This window comes from Ricinus communis, chromosome 8, assembly GCF_019578655.1.
Source record: "Ricinus communis isolate WT05 ecotype wild-type chromosome 8, ASM1957865v1, whole genome shotgun sequence".
Taxonomy (NCBI): domain Eukaryota; kingdom Viridiplantae; phylum Streptophyta; class Magnoliopsida; order Malpighiales; family Euphorbiaceae; genus Ricinus; species Ricinus communis.
In genome coordinates this window covers 10,838,547-10,846,939 of record NC_063263.1, presented here as the reverse complement: position 1 = coordinate 10,846,939, position 8,393 = coordinate 10,838,547, and the positions used below count along the sequence as shown (strand labels likewise).

Genomic DNA, 8,393 nt, shown 5'->3' with positions numbered 1-8,393 from the left:
GGAAGGAGTCTCAAAAATTATAATATTAAAGTTCGTCCTCAGATTATTCAGTTCCGATCCTTCTCCTCTTGTTAGACTAAGGCCAGTAACGATCCTTTCTAGAAGTCTCTGTAGGCTATATTTGCTGGCAGTAATTCGCAAATATCAATGAAGACCAATTGATGCAAAGGGTAAAGAATGCCCTTTGTTGTGTCATCTGGTGGCTAAAACTATGCAGTTGGGAAGTGAAAAAGTTGTATAAAGATGGAACTGAGATTTTAAATTTGAAACTCTACTTTCTCCTTTCATAATAAAATAAAAAATTTATTAAAATAAAAAATTTATTAAAATAAAAGCGACAAAAATCATTAATTTAATTAAATTTTAAAAAATTATGAGTTATTTTAAGATTTTTTTCTACTATACACTTTCATTGAAATAATATAAATAAATAATTAATTAAAAAATCAAAATTAAACTCCTTTATGTTACAAATGAAGGAATAACATTATGTACATCCCCAAAGTAAGCTTAACCTAAAAATAAAGGAAAAATAACTATTTATACTCTAACATGGAAATAATTATACTACCCTTACAATAAACATTTAAGTACAGTGTTTAACATTCTCCATCAAACTCACGATGCGATAGCAACAAGATCGAGAGTTTGTCAGATAAAAAACGAAAACGTGAAGCAGTGAGACATTTTGTAAATAAGTCCGCAAGCTGTAAAGAAGAAGAAACAAAAGGCAATGTCAAAGTGCCATTCTGAAGATAATGATGGGTAATATGACAGTCGATTTCGATATGCTTGGTCCGTTCGTGAAAGACTGAATTGTGTGCAATCTGAATAGCGCTTTTATTATCACAATGTAAAGGAGTTGGTTGCCGCAGAAAGACACCCATATCAGCAAGCAACCATCGCAACCAAACTATTTCACAAGTGGTAGAAGCCATAGCGCGATATTCAGCCTCCGTTGAGGATCGAGAAATGACGTCATGTTTCTTACTTTTTCAAGAGATAAGGGAATCACCTAGAAAGATACAAAATCCAGTAGTTGATTTGCGGTCAGTGAGATCACCAGCCCAATCAGCATCAGAGTAAGCACATAACTCTAAAGATGAAGCAGATGAAAATAGAAGAGTCTGAAACTGAGTGTCGCGGAGGTATCTCAAAAATGCGAAGAACAACAGCCCAATGAACTGTAGTATGAGAAGTAACAAACTGACTGACTATATGAACAACATATGCAATATCAAGGCGAGTGATAGTAAGATAAACCAAACTTCCAACAACGGTCCGATACAGACTTGGATCCGGCAGTAGAGAACCATCAGAAGCAGAATAATGAGCGTTGAGCTCAATTGGAGTAGCAACAGTTTTATTATCAGAAAGGCGAGCACGCTCAAAAATATCAGAAATGTACTTAGATTGAGAAAGAAGATACCCTTTTGGAGAAGAAGCAACTTCAATACCCAAGAAGTAACGAAGGGAACCCAAGTCCTTCATAGCAAAACAACGAGTCAGTTCGGACTTTAACAGACTAATTCCGACAATATCATCACCTGTAATAATCATATCATCAACATATAGAGAAAGCAAAATTCGACCAGCCAAAGTACATTTGATAAACAGTGCAGAGTCATGGTGGCTAGGATGAAAACCAAATGACGTAATTACAACAGAGAACTTCTCAAACCAAGCACGAGGAGCCTGTTTGAGACCATAAAGAGCCTTCCTAAGTCTGCAAACTTCATCAGGATGATGATCAAGACCAGGAGGAGGGACCATATAAACTTCTTCTTGAAGATCGCCATTCAAAAAGGCATTTTTGACATCTATTTGAGTTATATCCCAACAGCGAACGGAAGCAACAACAATAAGAGTTCGAACTGTAGTCATTTTAGCAATGGGAGCAAAAGTCTCTTCATAATCCATACCATATTCCTGAGAATAACCCTTAGCCACTAAACGAGCTTTATACCTTTCAATAGAACCATCAGACTTAGTTTTAATCTTGTAGACCGAACGAGAACCAATAGCACGTTTACCTGCAGGAAGGAATACTAAATCCCAAGTATGGGTTTGGTGAAGAGCAGTTAACTCCTCAACCATGGCACGCTGCCAAAGAGGATCAAGAATGGCTCTTTGAAAGATGAAGGTTCAAAAAGACGATGAATAGAAGCGAGAAAGGAAACAAATAAACTCGAATAACAAGAATAATCAAAATCAGGTTGTTTAGTGGACTTATGATTGCATACAGGATAGCAAGGTACGATAATATCCGCAGTCTCAGGAAATGATTGGGCGGAGTGTGTAGTAGAGGAGTCAATAGAGGTGTCAGGAATATCAGTAGAGGATAGCTCATCAACATCAGTAGTAAAAGGGTCAATATGGATAAGATTAGACATAGATATATGGTGAGGACGGTCAAGAATTGCAAAATAAGTAATATGTTCAAGAAAAACAACATGACGAGAAACGTATAATTTATGACTGACTGGATCAAAACAACGATACCCTTTTTGACTTGCACCATAACCAAGAAAGGCACATATAGTAGATCGAAATGATAGCTTACTGCGTTCAACATGAGGAAGAAGAACAAAACATGTAGAACCAAAAATACGAAGAGAAGTATAATCTGGCGGACGACCATACAATCTTTCATAGGGAGACAAGCCAAAATTATGAGAAATAGGAATTCTGTTAATTAAATGAACAGAAGTAAGAACTCCTTCCCCCCAAAATTCACTTGGAACACTAGCAGACAACAAGAGTGATCGTGTAGTCTCTAGAATGTGCCTATGTTTTCTCTCAGCAACTCCATTTTGTTCAAGAGTATCAGTGCAAGAAGTTTGGTAAATTGTACCATATAAAGCAAGTAGATCCTTAAAAGCATGAGAAGTATACTCTCCCCACAAATCACATCTAAAACATTTGATAACAGCTGAATGTTGGGTTTTCACAAGAGATCGAAACTCATTATAAATGCCAAAAAAGTCTGAACGACGTTTCATAAGATAAACCCAACAATAACGAGTGCAATCATCAATAAAAGATATATAATAGCGAGAACCCCCTTTTGTAGAAACAGGAGAGGGTCCCCTTACATCAGAATGAATAAGATCAAAAGGAGCAACAAATATACTAGTGCTTTTAGGAAAAGGCAATGCATTAAACTTGGCTAGTTTATAACCACTACAATAAGAAATATCATGAGTTTTCAAATTTCCTAAAGCTCCTGTAGAAACTAAAAATTTTAAACGAGACACAGAGACATGACCAAGCCGAGAGTGCCACAAATAAAACACATGAAGAGGGATTCAAACGAAAAGATGACAAATTCACACCAGGAACAACAGCCGCAGTGTGAGGGGTTTTGAGTTGATCTAATACATAAAGTCCTCTTTCTCTATGGCCGATCCCAATCACTTTCTGAGACTGTGGATCCTGAACAAAACAAGCAGAAGAAGAAAATGAGACTGAGCATCCAGTATCACAAATCTGACCAACAGAAGTAAGATTCAAAGCAAGACTAGGAATGTAATAGACATTAGATAAAGATAGAGAATGCATAATAACCGAACCAACACCTTGCAATGGCATAGGTGTACTACTAGCACTCATAACAGGAACTGAAACTTTAGGGGTTAGAGAAGTAAATGATGATAAATTAGGTGACATATGGTTTGAAGCACCAAAATCTAAAATCCAGGAGGAAGGGGATATACCTGAAAGACTAAATGACGGACCTACTTGAGAGGAAGCAAACATGACATGAGGCTGAGAAGCAAGGAACTGCTGAAATTGCTCAATCAATGATGGGTCTAAGGAGGAGGTTGACAAGGCATTGTGAGGACGAGGTAGAAGATGAGGTCCATTGTGGAGAGGCGGTGATCGATACGACCATTGATGAGACTGTTGCTGCTGCTGTTGATGAAACTGTTGTTGTTTTCCTCTGCCCAATTTCGGACACTGAGATTTCTAATGACCTTTTTGCTTGCAGAACCCGCATTCATTACGAGCAACAGATCCATATGGCCTGAACTGAGATTTAGAGTTTGATCGAGGAAGCATGGCAAAAACAGATGGAGTAGAAGCTGAAGAAACCTTTTTTACAACCGAGGACTTCAAACGAATTTCTTCAGCCAAAAGTTCACTAACAACAGAATCAACAGAAGGCAGTGGATGACGATGCAGAATAGACCAACGAAGTCCCTCAAACTCATCACGAAAGGCCATTAAAAACTATACCAATCTCTGCTCCTCTCTTCGTACAATATAAGTCCCAAAGGCTCGTAATTCAGCAGGTTCTGTGAGAGCCAACTTGTAGCACCCCAACTCAAACATCCAATTGAATAGCAATATATATATATATATATATATATATAATTAACTTTATAAACATAATTTACTACTTAGTTAGAATATACATTCATACAATTTAAGTGGCATGACATACGTAATATATATAAGGAATATTTATACATTATTTTAATTCACACAAGTTTCCAAAATGCCCCAATGCTTTAGATAACTCCTCTGGCCCACCTGATAATATTGACTGATGCAAAGAGAGCAATGCACAGCTAAGGTTATCTACAACTACACTAACCTGAAAAAAAAATTGCTAAGGAATGAGCTAGTGACTCAATAAGCATTTAATTTACAAACTATAGTATATTAGGCTAGAATTATCAAGTCTTTATCAATACAGAAAATTATACCAACACTTAACTAACAATCATAAAATCAACCATTTCAATTATTCTTATAAACAAACAATTTCATCTCACATAATGCAAATAATCTCAAACTCAACCAAGTCAAATAATTCAATTCTACATTATTTCTATCAAATTAGGATCAGATGACTCATCCTTATATTTCCTCACATTTTCAAATTTCAATAACCACTTGACAAGACTATCCGCCCGGCTCAGTCTTGCCATCTTACATACTCGAGTAGTTATCCGCCCGGCTCAGCTTTCCCGATCACACAATATCCATTCAAGAGTCATCAATCCTTAATCACAATCAATTCACTTCACAACACATCACAATCAATTCACTTTACAACACATCACAATCAATTCACTTTACAACAAGCCAAAAACATAACTAATATCAACTCAGTCAACCAAGAAATTATCAAGTAATCAAACATCAGTTCCTACTCAATATACACAAAGTTTAGTCTATTAAATACTTACCAAAATTTATAGGATAACAAAGTAATCCTATTCTTTTTCTCTTACCACTTCCTTGCCTTTGGATGAACCTATTCACATATTCAATATAAATACAACTCAATCACAAGGCATAAATATATATATCTTTACTATCCATAAAACATCACATTTCAACAAAATAACATATATTCTAGATATTAATATGATGCATGAGATGAATGACAACAAATCAACATATTTGTTGATGAAGACAGCTTGTAGGTACTCACTTAGAAATTACACCAAAACTTATGTACAATTAATAAAAATATCATATTTTCCAAAATTACACTTTCCTTTTTATAGAAACCATAGCAGAAAGAATCACTTCAAAATCATTGGTATAGAAATAGTTATGGCATTTTCTATACAGCTGCTCCAATTTCCATCTAAACAGAACATCAAAAAGTTTCCTATTAAATGACCAATCAAACGAATAAATTTTCTAATGAAACTCTTTAGATATAAAGTTAACATTCTGAAGTTCCTATAGACACTAATTTTACTCAATTTGGACTTCTCTAGCTCAAGTTGTGAAACACAAAATTAGCAACAAATTTCTGAATCCTAAGTCCGATTTCTGCTTAAAACAGTTTCGAGCAGGCCATATTAAGTTCAATATATCTCACGTTATACTTAACCAAAATTTATGAAATTTTGAAAACATATAGTAGATATATAAATGAACAACTTTCATGTTTAACTCTCTGCTTGGTTCAGCCTCTAAATGCCTCAAAATGTCAGCACAAAAACCAGGTCACCTGCTGAACCATAAACAGAGCAGCAGCAAAATCGAACCTCATAAGTTCCTACTCACTCAACGATCTGCAAAACCATTTTACAGAGATATTCTTGAAACATATACCTACAACTTTCATGTTTGGAAATTCTCGAGATAAAGCCTCTAAGGTCACGAAATCAGAGGTGAAAAATCTGTCCAGAAATTTCAGCTTCAAGATCACAAGTAATAGCATGTTTACTCTTGATTAAACAATTTCCAAAACACATAATCATCAACAATTTCATATCATTAATCCTAATTTACAGCAAAATCAAGAAATTAAAATTACTCACCTTTGTTTCTCTTGATTAAGAAAGCCCAAATCTTTCAAACTTAAAAGAAGAATTAGATTTCCACTAACTAAAAGTTTGTAGAGCTTGATTTGGAAAATCAAGGTTGAAGAAGAAAAGGAGAAGAATGAGAGAGACAAAGAAGAAGAGGAAATAGGAAAGCATGCGTAGAAATGAACAAATGAAAGAGGTGGTATATTGGTGTAAAAATAGGCAATTTTACAATTTAATCCTCTTTCTTTCTAATGTTCCAATTTAGTCCAAAATCATTACTTTTCAATTAAATCAATATGTAACTAAATAATTTATTTATCTACCACATAATATAATAAAATAGGTCATACATAATCATGATGCAAATGACATGTTTAATGACATGCTAATGAATATTAATTATTAATAAAAAAGAAATAAATAAATTTGGTTGTGACAATTCCTACCCACTTAGAAAATTTCGTCCTCGAAATTAACTAATCGCCAACAGACATGCCAAATAAGCTCGGGTATTTATCCATCATATGCTTCTCTACTTCTCAAGTTGCTTCCTTAGATGAATTTTGACTCCATTTCACCTTTACCATAGGAATTTTCTTGTTTCTTAATTTTCTAACCTGTCGGTCTAATATCTGAATCGGTTCTTCAACATATGTAAGTTTCTCAGAAACTTCAATTTCTGGTATCTTGATAACATGGCTAGGATCAGATTGATATCGTCGAAGCATAGAAACATGGAAAATATTATGTACTTGAGCTAACTCTAGGGGTAATGCAAGTCTATAGGCTAAAAGACCAACTCGCTCTAAAATCTCATATGGCCCGATATATCGAGGACTTAGTTTACCTTGTTTACCAAATCGAAGGATACCCCTCCATGGATCAATACTCTCAAGAAAACCTTATCCCCAACTGCATACTCAATTTCCCTTCTGTGTTTATCTGCATAGCTTTTCTGTCTATCTTGTGCGGCCTTGATACACTGCTTCACAACTTGTATCTTGTCTACTGTTTCTTGAATAATTTCAGGACCTTCCAATTGTCTCAACCCTTCTACATCCCAACATATAGGGCTTCTACATTTTCTCCCATATAATGCCTCGTATGGTGGCATACCAATACTAGAATGAAAACTATTATTATAAGCAAATTCCATAAGTGGTACCTGTTCATCCCGATTTCCGCTATACTCTAATGCACAAGCCCGTAACATGTCTTCAAAAGTTTGAATGGTTCTTTTAGATTACCCATCTGTTTGAGGATGAAAAGCAGTACTGAAATGCAATTTAGTTCCCATTGCCACTTGTAAGCTCTTCCAGAAATGAGATGTAAACCGAGGATCCTTGTCTGAAACAATGGAGATAGGTACACCATGCAACCTAACAATTTCTTTCACATACAAGTTGGCTAGCTTATCCAATGAATCATTCTGTTGAATAAGTAAAAAGTGTGCTGATTTTGTTAACCTATCAACTATTACCCAAATAGCATCATTTCTCCTAAAAGTGCGAGGCAAACCAACAACAAAGTCCATAGTAATTCTTTCCCATTTCCACTCAGGTATAATTAAAGATTGTAATTTACCTGCAGGTGATTAATGTTCTGCTTTCACTTGTTGACAAGTTAGGCATTTAGCTACATATTCTGCAACTTCCCTCTTCATGCCTGACCACCAATAATGTGGCTTCAAATTGTTATACATTTTTATACTCCCTGGGTGCATTGAATAAGGAGAATTGTGAGCCTCCCAAAAAATCTTTTGTTTCAATGCGGCTACATTAGGTACATATACTCTGGTTTTCATAACCCACATTCCATCATCTCGCTCGATTAGTTCATTTGTCTTACCATCTTGCACCTTTTTCTGTAACTTCTTTAAGTATGCATCACTACCTTGTGCATGTTTGATCTCATCTAGTATCTGAGGACTAGTCTTCATTGTAGTCAATAATACCCCATTCTTTATAGAAAAATGCATATCCATAGCTCTTAGCGAAATTAAGGAACTCATATGATATGACATCATACCTGCAACCCTTTCCAAAGTCTTCCTACTAAGTGCATCTACCACAACATTTGTTTTCCTAGGTGATAATTAATGGTACAGTCATA

The 8,393-nt window shown here is 35.3% G+C and overlaps 1 long non-coding RNA gene across 1 annotated transcript; it reads right to left on the bottom strand.

Moving 5' to 3' along the window:
- Positions 1 to 3,025: 3,025 nt before the first annotated feature.
- LOC125370827 lies at positions 3,026 to 6,450 on the bottom strand. The gene is made up of 4 exons (XR_007216907.1): positions 6,291 to 6,450; positions 5,199 to 5,266; positions 3,717 to 4,600; positions 3,026 to 3,435 (listed from the first exon to the last, which is right to left on the bottom strand). It is a non-coding gene; the product is annotated as an uncharacterized LOC125370827 (long non-coding RNA).
- Positions 6,451 to 8,393: the final 1,943 nt, after the last annotated feature.